The sequence below is a fragment of the Panthera pardus genome, unplaced genomic scaffold (assembly GCF_024362965.1).
Source record: "Panthera pardus isolate Hobbes unplaced genomic scaffold, ASM2436296v1 HiC_scaffold_1, whole genome shotgun sequence".
Lineage (NCBI taxonomy): Eukaryota > Metazoa > Chordata > Mammalia > Carnivora > Felidae > Panthera > Panthera pardus.
The window spans coordinates 72,875,782-72,888,083 of record NW_026526654.1 but is presented as its reverse complement, the minus strand read 5'-3'; the positions used below and the strand labels follow the sequence as shown (position 1 = coordinate 72,888,083).

The following is a 12,302-nucleotide window of genomic DNA, read 5'->3' as shown; positions in this document are numbered from 1 at the left end:
AGGTAAGTGCTTCTCATCTCTCACCTGAACTACTGTAATATCACTAACAGATCTTCCTGCCCCTGGTCTTGTCCTCCTCAAATCAGTTGATGACAGATAGCCCTGAAGAATCCATCTAAATTGCAAAGCTGCTCATGTTATTCCAAGCTGAAAACCCTCTAAAAAGTCCCATTGACCTGTAGAATAAAAAATCAATAGTAAGATTTTTTTTTTTTATCAACACCTATGTCTCTGGCCTCATTGCCTACCATGTCTTATGTTCCATTGCATTTCCAATAACATTGAACCACTGGTGGTCGCCATCGTCACGATCATTGTTGTTATTCAGTGAGTGTTTACCATGCCCTGGACACCATGCTGATCTCTTCATATGTGGTGTATCGTGTATTCCTCACAATAACCCTATCTGATAGATGCTATCCTTTTTCTCACTTATACACAAAAAAACTGAGTCAGAGAGAGGATACGTAACTTGTCAAAACTTGGCAAAGCTTGCAGGGGACAGAGATAGAATTTCAACCCAGGTACTTGGACTCTAGAACTCACTCTTAATTTTGTCACCCATTTTGTGGCTTTGCTTATGTTCTCCCTTCTGCCTGGAATGCCCTCTCCTTCCCTTCTTTGCTCTTGCCTGCCATCTTCTGCTTACCTGCAAAGACTTGGCTTAGACCAGAGCAGCTCCAAATAACCTTCCCTGAACCCTGGGGCTGGTGCCTGAGGAGCCTGAGGTTCCAGGCTACGTGCTTCCTCCCACACCCCCTTCGTGCAAGCAGCAATCCCTGCACTGAGACATTTTCCTGTAAGTATCTCTTAATCATGTGTCTCCAGTGCCTACCACGGTGCTCGACATGTACAAATTGCTCGGTACCTTTGAAGGTGTAAGTGGTAAAAATAAAGTGACATATTCAAGTGGCAGGGAGATGATGACTAATCCATTTCAGAGATCTGTGATTGGAAGGATTCTTCTCTGCGGCCAAGGGCACTGCCGTCCTGAACCATTCACGATCCTGCACCATGACTACACCTTCCCTAACTGGCCTAAACCTCTGTCCTGCAGGTAACTGTTGGAAGACCAAGTCAAAAGCCAAGGATAAAAGCCCCATGGCCAGTGAAGAGGCTCAATGTATTTGCATACTTTACATAACGTGCCTCATTTGACACTATAGTACATTCCCTAGCCTTCATGCAGGCCCTTCGTGTTGCTCTCCCTCCATAGCTTTACGTCCAGCCACTCGCCCCTTAGGACTCCCCTTGGCAACAGTCGCCCTGCCTCTGGCCTTTGGGCCTCCATGTTCTGGCTCCCGCCTGCAGGCCTTCCCTCTCCACCTTTGCAATTCCTGCCAATGCTTCCAAAGCAGCTCCGATGGCATTTCTTGTCTACAGCCTCCTCTGTCCCCGCCCCTAGCCTGACATGACCTTCCAATGGTTATTGCCTACAGAAACCATTTGGAAAGTAATCACACACCAGTATTAATGCTCTCCTGTCATGCAACATCCTTCTTCATGGCCCAGACTGGTCTCTGAATCAGTTGTCTTATCATTCTTGTTTTTGTATATTTGTGTCTTCTTTCCCCCAGGGAAAGTGTAAGCCCTTTGAGAGCAGAAACATCTTTCATACATTTCTCCCATGGTGCTGAATAGATAAAGACTGGTGGTTTCTCTTCTCTTTAAATCCCTGATTTTTCCCAACCTTTTCATGACACTTGTCTCCCTCTCATTCCAGACTCAAAGAGGGGATTTCTTTCAATTTCTCATTTACCCTAGATCCAGACTGTCCCCGATCCACCTGATCCCTTCTCAGCGACATCTGACCGATCGACTTCTCTGTCTGCAGCTCTGTAGCCCTGGCCCAGCCCATCTGCACGATCCCGTGCTGCATAGAGGATCAAAGCGGAACCTTCAAACCCCTCCTCCTCTACCTTCTCCAGTTCTCCAAAATCACCTGGGCCGTGCTGCGTGGCCACTGGTTAAGCAAATCCCCAAATCTCACGTTCCTTGCCTACTTTTAATAGCACTGAAAGGGGAGGAGCTAACTAACAGACGACACATTTACAGAACGCCTATGACTCTGAGATAGTCGGAAAACTCCCAGAACAATGTGAGATATAAATAGTAGCTGCCTTTACTAAAGCCCTACTGCAATTTTGAATCTGGAGTCAAGTCGCATGGAACAATTTTGTTCCATGCACCTTTGCAAGAGTGTGATGAAACCAGCTTATTTGTGGCTTAATTTTCCATTCAGTATGCCACTCTGTTTCATGAGCCATATAACTTTGTGGAGCAATGATGGCTAATGTACAGACTCAGGCAGGTGGCAGAAACCCGTGAGTCGGTAACAAAGGACTGTCACATGGGTGGGTCGCCAGCACAGAGGATCAGGGGGTCGTGGGACTCAGATAGGAGGAAAGGGGAGAGGTCATGGGTAAGGAGCTGATGACTGAGACCATAGCTGTTGAAAATACTCATTTGGAAATTCTGATTAGTGTGCGAAGTGGTCATTTTCTGGTCAAAATTTCGTATTATTTCATTACGGAAGAAAATCATAGGTACCACGGTCACTCCATTACCTCTGCTCCAGGTAACGGCCTCGCACAATGTTAAGCTGTGGTAGAGTAGAATAATAATTTTTCTGAGCGCTCACTGGGTGCCTGTGCTGTTTGTTTTCAGGGCTTTGTAATAGAACTCATTTAAACCTCTCAACAACCCCCTGATATGGTCACCATTATCCTCTTCATACAAACGAGGACCTGAGTCTGAGAGGATTTGAGCGTCTAGCCCAAGGTCACACAAGTCACGGTGCCAGGATTTGGACTCTGGCAGCCGCTGCCGGCCGGCATGGCTTTTCTCTCCGGTATCTGACCACGTGTGTAGAGCTTTCCAGGTTCCGCGTACCGTTCTGAGAGCTTTATGCGTGCTAACTGGTAAGCCTCACAACGACCCTATGAAACGTGAACTATTTTTGTTCCCAAGACACAGAGGAGGAAACTGAGGCCCAGACAACTTCTGTGACCTGCCTGAGGCCACGTGGCTGGAGATGGCTCAGATAGAAGGGCAGGCCCTGTGGTCCCGAGGCCACCCTCTCGAGCACTATGTTGTAGGACCCGACTCACCACTCACAAGCGGCAGAGGAAGGGCCACTGTGCTGAGCGGCCAGGAGATAATGGGTCTAAGGCCTTAGTACAGAGTCTGGCACAGGGGGGTGTCCCACCCTATAAACATGCCCCCATGCCTCTTTGAAGACTTCTGCCTCAAGTTGGCTCTCCCCCCTTCATGGGTGTGAGGCATCTCGGGGCCCTTCCTCTGCTGCTGTCTTGGGGCAGACCAGGCTGGCACCCTAGCTTCCTGGGGCCGGGTTTTGTCTCCAGCACTCCATGGAAGCTGAGCTAGGATCACATGGCTCCGGGGTGTGATTTTGTTCGAAAGGGACTCAGCAGAGCTGAGGTCCCGGGGTGTCTCCTGATGCCTTCATCTGCGGCCAGCCGTGCCCATTCTAGCACCTCTCCCATGCTGCTAAAATTGTCTGTGAATCCCTGTTTTTATCCTGGCACCTCTGATCTGCTCCCTTGTTGGCTTGCTTGCTCTCAGTTAATGACGTAGAATTGATTTGGCAACTTCACAAATAAGGAGAGTCTCAGTCCTGTTTGAAAACTGGGGTGTGGTAAGGTGGAGGGTAGACCGGGGCCGTGGATGCCCTGTTTCCACCGATTGTCTAGGGAAGCTTAGTGGAAAGAGGTAGTTGGGAGAAGGGTGAACAACGTTTGGCCTGAAATCTCAAAGTCCCGGGCCCCCTGCTCTTTCAGGACAAATGTCGCAGAATTACCAAATAATAATTCTAAATGGTTTGCATTTGGTAGAAGGAAACAAGAAGAGATTAGCATAGTCCTGTGATCAAAGGATGGGGAACATAGTGTTTTCAGATTATGCCGTGCCTCATAAATTTAGTGGGGGGAAGAACTGAGGAAGTCAAGTTCAGGACCGGAGGGGGCCTTTGGAGTTGGTCACCTGGGTCCTTGTCCCAGCTCCACCACTAACCAGCAGCCCTGAGGCGTCAGACGAGAAACGCACATCTCTGCACTTAGCACCCAGCTCTGCCAGATGGGGCAGTGGTAACTCTGCCCTCCCCCCGGGGTGGCCAGAAGAATGACATGCATTATGATCTGTGAGGCACAAAGCACTGGGCCTCACGGTAAGCTGCCAGTAAGGACTGGTGACTGTGGTTACCTGTGAAGGACCTAGCTGGGGCCTGTCCTCCGGTGGGGAGTAGCAGAAAAGGAATTGCAGAAAGACTCTGGAGGGGATACAAGTTTTTTTCTTTTTAATTTTTTTCATGTTGACTTATTTTTGACAGAGAGAGAGAGAGAGAGAGAGCATGAGCAGGGGAGGGCAGAGAGAGAGGGAGACACAGAATCTGAAGTAGGTTCCAGGCCCTTGAGCTGTCAGCACAGAGCCCGACGTGGGACTCAAACCCACAAACTGTGAGAGCATGACCTGAGCCGAAGTCAGACACTTAACTGACTGAGCCACCCAGGTGCCCCTGGAGGGGATGCAAGCTTTGCTGGCTCCTGCCAAAGCCTCTCCCTGTGCTTTTCATATTGCCTGGCTATTCCCCTGATCTTCCCTGTTCACCTGCAGGAACAGTCTATGATTCGAGGGAGTTTGTCATATTATTCTTTACCTTTTATGAATGTTTGTTTCATAATAAAATGTCTTTAAAATACTAGCGTTTTGTCATGGGTTGTTTTTTTGTTTGAGATGTATTATCCTCTTCCTAGAAGGTGTTTTTTTTGTTTTTTTGTTTTTTGTTTTTTTTTACGTATTAAGATTAACAAACTAGAAGTCAAAGCAGAGCAACAGGATCAAGAAGAAAGTAGAGGGGGGCTTGGGTGGCTCCGTCGGTTAAGCATATGACTTCGGCTCAGGTCATGATCTCGCAGTTTGTGAGTTTGAGCCCCGTGTCGGGCTCTGTGCTGACAGCTCAGAGCCTGGAGCCTGCTTTGGATTCTGTGTCTCCCTCTCTCTCTCTGCCTCTCCCCCGCTCACTCTCTGTCTCAAAAATAAATTAAAAAAAAACATTTAAAAAAATTTTAAGAAGAAAGTAGAAACAGTTAACCCTGCCTTATGTAAAGTCTTTAGAGCAAGACCAGCCTGGTCCAAATCCCAGCTAGACCATCCACGGGTTTGATGTCTTTGGGCAATTTACTGGCTCTTATGTTACTTGTTTCTTCTCTTCATTAAGTGAGATGAGAGGTCCCTGGTGCAGGATTGCAATGAGGGTTTAAATGAGATAATACACATCGCCCTCCCTACCAGCCACACGGTAGGCCCCCAACAAACGCTAACCCTTTTCTTCTGGCAATAGTGGCAGGTGGAGGTGGCCGTAAGTGGAGTGGGGGCTGGGCAAAGCAGGAAGAAACTCCAAGGCTGAAAATCAGAGTTTTGTGGGTTTGGCGAGAGATTAGTCCTGCATTCTCTGCTGAAAAGGGCTCAGAGCAAAATTGTGAAGTAGGTGTTAGTAAGAGGCTGGACTGCTTTTCTTCCGTGGACGGTGGCCTCAGGCCCTCCCTAACAGGAGGACCCTTGAGTGAATGACTCATTCATTCACGGGGATAGACAAATGTCAGCCTTTAAATATGACTTCTAAGAAAATTTGCACTTTACTGAAAAGCCTTAAATCAAAAGAACAAAATGCCAATGGTGACATGTGAGCAGGCAACACAGAGGAGAGATTTCGTTTTGGTTTCCGATTATTAGCGGGGGGGGGCGTGAGTAGAGGAAAGTCCTTTCCGGTGTCCCTGAATCACAACACAGAATGCCAGTCTCCAGTTTCTTCCAGCAAAGTCTACGGGGCGAGTGAAGGGGAAACGGTAAATTCTCTTTCAGCACTGCTCGCTCTCAGGGGCAGACTCTGGGGACCACAGGGGATACTGAACTGTCACGGCCCAGCAGGAAACAGAGCAGGAGCCAAATCTACAAGCCCTGTGTACAGAAGGACAGTGGCACCAGAGACCTGAAGACAGAGGACAAAGGGAAACAGTGTAAACGTGACGGTAACATAGGAGCTTCGACAACATTAAAGAGGAAGGTACTAATATCTCTCTTGTACACACGGTAACCAAGGCTCAGTGTAGGCCAGGTCACGTGCCCCACACCAGGCAGCGAACCACCGGCGGGGCTGGGTTTCGAACCTAAGTCTACCCGGGACTAAAGCGCCACACTCGGCTACGTATCTGGAAGCTAAGGGCACAACCTCCCGGTTTGTGCCCTTGGCACAACCTCCCAAGTCTCCCTCCGTCTCCATGACGACCGGATCAACCTAGGAGAACACAATGAGCGGTGCATGTGTCCTGTGTGGCCACCTGCCCCTGTGAGTGCAGGCCGCCCACGGAGCAGGCTTGTTCTGGCTCTGTGCTCTTCCTGGTCCCTGTGTCTGGGGACGCAGAGGGCAGGGACCAGCACCGTTACTCTTGCTGCCATCCTTCCTTCAGAAAGCCATTTTCAAACAATTGACTCTGACCGCCTCGGCGGACCCGTCTCCCTGGGAGGCCACGTTCTGGCATATTCTGGCCTACCGCCGGCAGCCGGCCCGGCCTCGCCAGCCGTCTGCAGGAAGGCCCATGTTTCACGTCCTTCCTGCCGGCTCTCCCCGCCTCCCTCCTCCCGGCTCTGTGGGGCCCACCATCACGCGTGCTGTGCCTGCTGGCCCATTGTCTGCCTCCCTCCCCAGAGCCTGGTTTTTCTCTCTAGGTAAGAACACAGAAGGTAGCTTCCTACAGACGCGTGTAGGCCACTGTTCTTGGGCGACTAGAGGAGGAGGCGGAGGAGGAGAAACGTACACGCAGGCCAAGCAGCCCAACACATGCCTTGGGAAACGCCCCAGTGAGCAACTTTTTCTTTTTAGGGTTGTCGGCTGGGGCTTTGGAATAAATATCTCACTAACAGTCTGAATCAACAAGTGATGAGAATGGGAGGAAGGAGCCACGTCCCCAACTCCGAGCTCTGGGTGCCTGCAGTTACGAGCTGTGGGGAAGCCTGATAGGAGAGGGGAGGGTCGGGCTGAAGGGGCAAGCCCCTGGGAGGTAGGTTAGGAGGCAGAAGAGGCATCTAAGTTTTATTTTTCTCCCCATGGGAAATGGTAGCAGCTTCAGAAGCTTGGGAGTTTCCAGGCTCATCAGAAGATAGCGGCCCCTGGGATCACATCTGGGTTTAGGTTAATGGGGTGACTCGGGGGTCCACTAGGTCAGTTCAGAAAGGAGGCCGGCCATGCCCAAAAGATCAATCACGTGACTAGAGGTTGGAGCTTTGAGCCCTGAGATATCAACACGCTGGCCTCCAAGGAGGGGAGGGAGGCTGCCGATTGAATTCAAACAAGTGGCCAGTGACTCAATCGTAACTACATAGTAACCCCCCAAGGAAAACTCTGGACGCAGAGGCTCAGGTGCGCTTCCAGCTGGAGCGCACATCAGTGTGCCGGGAGGGCGATACATCCTGAATCTAGGAGGAAAGGACGTGGCTGCTCTGTATTTGAGGTCCTTCCAGACCTTGCCCGGTGGGTCTTTTCTCTCGGCTGGTCCTGATTTGCAGCCTTTATAATAATACTACAAGTGCCTTCCTGAGGTCTTTGAGTCATTCTAATGAACCATCAGATCTACGGGGGTTGTGGACAGCCCCAAGTTTGTAGCCATTTGTTCACAAGTAGGGGTGGCTGTGGCTGGTGAACAAAATGGAGTCTTTGGAGGACACATGCCCTTGACCTGTGAAGTCTGGGCTACCTCTGAGCAGTCTGTGTCAGAATTGCTTTACAGCATGTTCTTGACAAATAGATGAGTCTCCTACAGTCCAGGGAGGGAGGTCAAGGCAAACTGCCTTTCACCTCCTTGCGCTACACCCTCCGAGAGGAAGCCAAGTGGCGTTCGTGTCAGCTGTCTCTTTGGGCAAAGCAGTGACCGAAGTTCCGGTTCTGGAGCTCATTCTCACATGAAAGTTGGGGGTATGTTTACATGGTGCCCCTGAATTGACATTTTTGGAGTCACATCAGCTATTTTGGCTGATACAACATGCTAGTGCTGAGGAGCGAATTGATTACTGAATAATCAAACTCATTTGGTGTTTTTAAAAAGGAGATAATTTCACAGAGTTCAGACACAGCCCAATTATTTTGTTGTTAAGAAAAATGAATTGGCTTGGCCCTTTGCAATTCAATCGGTTGCTTGGCAATCAACTTGCCAATAGTTTTTGCCTCCCCATTTTTCTCTCTGATTTTAATTGTGGCATTGGAATAAAAGGATAGTCCACCCATCTGCTGCCTTGGATTTTGATGCTTAATTTAAAAAGTCAATCCTTAGCCTGCTTTTTTATTTTTTTTTTAATTCCCAGATGAAAAGAATCCAACTATCATTTCACGTTCCTCGTAAATTCTTTCCTTTTCCCTTGCATCCCCCAATCTTCTCTAGTATCTTTTTCTTTTCCTTTCTTCTTTTATCAAAAAAACATGAAAACAAAACTAAATGTAATAAGGAGTCAGCCAATGCTGAGAAGAATACAAGAGATTCTATTGGCTCCTATATTTCATATTCTAACTCAACATTATTGACATATTCAGTGATGCTTGTGTTCCACCGGGACCTCCAGATCTTTGTATCTCATGCTTGCTTGGATTTCCAAGCCTCTCTTCTCCCCATCTCTCCCCTTGCCTGCCATTTTTGCATCTGTGTGCAATTCAATGTATCCCTAAATTTAGTGTTTGGTTCCATCAACATTATATTTTAGCCTGTGTATAGTTTATCAAGGCCACTTCAAACTTCTCTCCATATTTTAAGGGCCTAGTAACAATACTTGAGTTTATGGAATTTGCCGGAGATTGGAACTGTTGCTTTTCCCTTTATTTGGGAGACCTTTATCTGCTTGTAGTAAAACATGGTTAGATCACATCCACAGCCTTTTCTAAGAGATACTGTCCTCTCCAACCCCGCTGAAATGGCAGCCCTATATATGTCCCCATTACCCCGTCCTCATGTGACTGGACTGGAAGCAGCTACTTGTCTCAAGGCTGCCTATCCAGGCTTATTACATGACCTATTGTAAAGAGCTGAGTTCACACAGGGGTCCACTGGGACAATCAGATATTCACTCACAGGACTTTGAATTGGGAGGCACACAGAGACACAGGCTGTTTGCCATGGGGGCTGAGCCACACCAAGTAAGCATACGAGGAGCCTTGAGCCAGCTGACGTTAAGAACAAGCCGAAATTGTGAGGAAGTAAAAACTATGATTAAACAGAAGAGACAACGTAGAAGGGTCTTATTGAGTCAAGGGTGCTGGGAGGAAAGCTAAAGTATGCAGAGACAGAGCAACAGAAACCTAAGAGCTGGCCACACTGCTTTAGTGGAAGGGCATGAAGATCCACCATCCCCAAGTGCTAAGGCCCCAAGAGCTATCTTGCCTCCAGCTCTAACCTCTGCATAGACTAACCATCCTGTGGGTTCTTATGAGAGAACTTCTTCATTTCCCCTTGTTTCTTGCAGTTCGGTGGGCTTCTCTCTTCACATGACCCGGCTATCATGGTGGCTCCTCTCCTTGTAACTCAAGGTGCCCTCATCCGCTGCTCCAACCTGTGCTTAGGCAGTAGAGAAGCTGACAAGGAGCATTGTCAGAGGGTCATATTACTAAACTATTGCTATAGTTCAACCTCAGTGCCCACTTCTCCCCACTATGCCCCTTCAACATGGGCAGGCTTCTTAGTCAAGAAGCTCCTCTCCCAAGACTGGCTGTCCAACAAGAATGCCTGAAGAATTCAAGGCAAAAACAAATAAAGACACATAGATCTTGGGACTTGTAATCCTTTGTCTCTGTGGACGGGCAGGATTGATCTAGCTGCATCTGTTCATTGACTTCCACGAGATCTTTTTGCTCGACATGAAATCCACCCTTTGCTCTGTGACTCCTGGTTTCTAAATGATTGCTGAACATGAAGTAGGAGACATACTCTCCAATTCTGAGACAAAGTGATGCCAGAAAAATCTGAGTGACACAGTATGCCTCCTATTACTCCTCAGCCTCTGGTTTTCCTGCAAGACTGCAAGGCTTTGGGTGAGAAGAAGGTGAATATTTATGAACTTGGCACCACCCTGGGCATCTTCAGGACAAGAGAGGCCAATATTTCACCTCCAGAGGGTCAAGAACAAAGAGCACCTGAACAAAATGCAGATGTATGTATCCATAGTGGGACTGGGAGGCAGCCCCACAGTCACTGGGTTATTCTCATTGCTTCCACGCAGGACCGCCCCAAGTCCTCCACCACAGGGGGTCTGTCCAATGCCTAAATATAGGAAGGGATTTAGCTCCCCACCTTTGTATCAGGCTGGTGAATAACTGCCCAAGGGTACATCCAGCTAATTTGTAGTCTTCTTAGAGCTAATGCCTTAGTAGCAAGTGTAATTTAGTCACTGGGAGTTGGTCATCCTGGACCATTTGACCCCACAATTCCATGGCTTGACCACACCCCCAACACATACACCATGGCTGATTCTGGGAGAACAGTATAATTTCCATCTCTTTTACTGGTGGAAGTGGTTATGCAGTCGTCCAAGTCAAGACAACTCCCTACCACCCATAAAGGCCAACTCTGGTCCAGAAGGAGTGGGTTATTCGGTCAGCCCAGCACAGCGAGGTGACAGCTGTGCCCCTGAATCATCACCAAGCACATCAAGGACTCCACTCTACAACTCTCTGCAGGCCTGACTCATGTGGCAGCTTCCCCAGAGAACGCCCACGGTTCCAGGTACTGCTCCCAAGCTGGTGGCTGCCTCCATGTAAACACATAAACAAAGCCCGTCGTTAGGCTTGCAGAGCTCTACTTAAAGATACGGGGCCTTGGGGATGCCTGGGTAGCTCAGTTGGTTAAGCATCTGACTCTTGATTTCAGCTCAGATTCTCATAGTTCATGAGTTCAAGCCCCACATCAGGCTCTGTGTGACAGTGTAGACCCTGCCTCTCTCTCTCTGCCTTTCCCCTGCTTGTGTGCTCTCTCTCTCTCTCTCTTCTTCTCTCAAAATAAAAAAACATTAAAAAAAGATACAGGGCCTATACACACCTCTCTCCTCCGGGTTTCTGGTTTCTGCTGTGACGATGTGGTGTAGTGAACCGACCTAGGATTCATTTCACATAAAACTGGGGCCAGTCTTAGAAAATGCAGTGCCTGATGTGAGAGAAAAGGGGGAGGAGGCAAAACAGCATTCTCCACCCCTGACCCGGGGTTCCTGGCCCCAGAGATTCTGTTTCAGGGGGTCTGATAGCATCCTGTGCTACTGTAGTTTTTAAAAGACATGCCAGATGATTCTGACAGGTATGGCAACCATTCTTGAGGATGCATGTGCTCCTACGTGCATGCACACACACACACACACACACACACACGCACGCACACGCACACGCATGCACACACACACACATGTATACATAAATATTCTGGGCTGGAAAGGGTCTTGTGTTGGAAATCAGGAGATCTGACATTAGCTAATGAAATGATTCTAGGTAAATCATCTCTCTTCCCCAAGCCTCATCTGGAATATAAAGATTTTGGATTAATCTCTCTCCCAAGATCTTTCCAGCTCCAAAAAACACTGATGCCGTGAACACTACAAATCTCTCACTGACCTCAGATTTTAATTTGCCCTTCGATAAGTAGTTGTTAGTTGAAAAGAACTAAACAATTGGGCCAACCTAGGAAGACATTTTTAATATCTTCCTTCCATATATTTACAAGCACAGGTAAAGAGAGCAGGTAGTGGGAGTACAAATTAAAGACAACAAGCCAGCTGAGGTGTAATTGAAACCTTCCCCATCAAGTAAATATAATGAACCCCACAGCAAATTGTAAACAGAGAAACTCCACAGCTGTGTGTTGTGGGAGTTCGCCGTAGGGGAGGGAGTCAATGCCGGGAGAAGTAGCTGACTAGCAAGACGTGGGCGGAGAAATATCAGTGTTGGGAGTAGAAACAAGATGGTGGCCACCAATGAAGAGAACCAAGTCTTCTTCCCGTGTTGACCTCAGAAGGGAGTTCAGGCATTCTTTTGCTTCAGGTAGAGCTCAAGCTAGAGAGGCAAAAATTACCTGATAACTTACAGCTTTCAACAAAGCAGGAAGCAAAGAGCCTGAGGCCACAGAAGAGATGGCCTTCCAAGTGAGTGAATCGGAAAGAATTTTCTTAGCCTCTGTCAGGAGCCGGACGTGGCTTTGTGAGAAGGGCTAGCCCTGATAAATCATTAAAATTTTATTCAACAGCGGATATCTCTAGTCTGGGAG

The 12,302-nt window shown here is 48.3% G+C and overlaps 1 long non-coding RNA gene across 3 annotated transcripts in view; it reads right to left on the bottom strand.

Moving 5' to 3' along the window:
• LOC109266010 (uncharacterized) overlaps positions 1-12,302 on the bottom strand; it is a 96,479-nt gene that overhangs the window by 38,914 nt on the left and 45,263 nt on the right. The window lies entirely within an intron of this gene.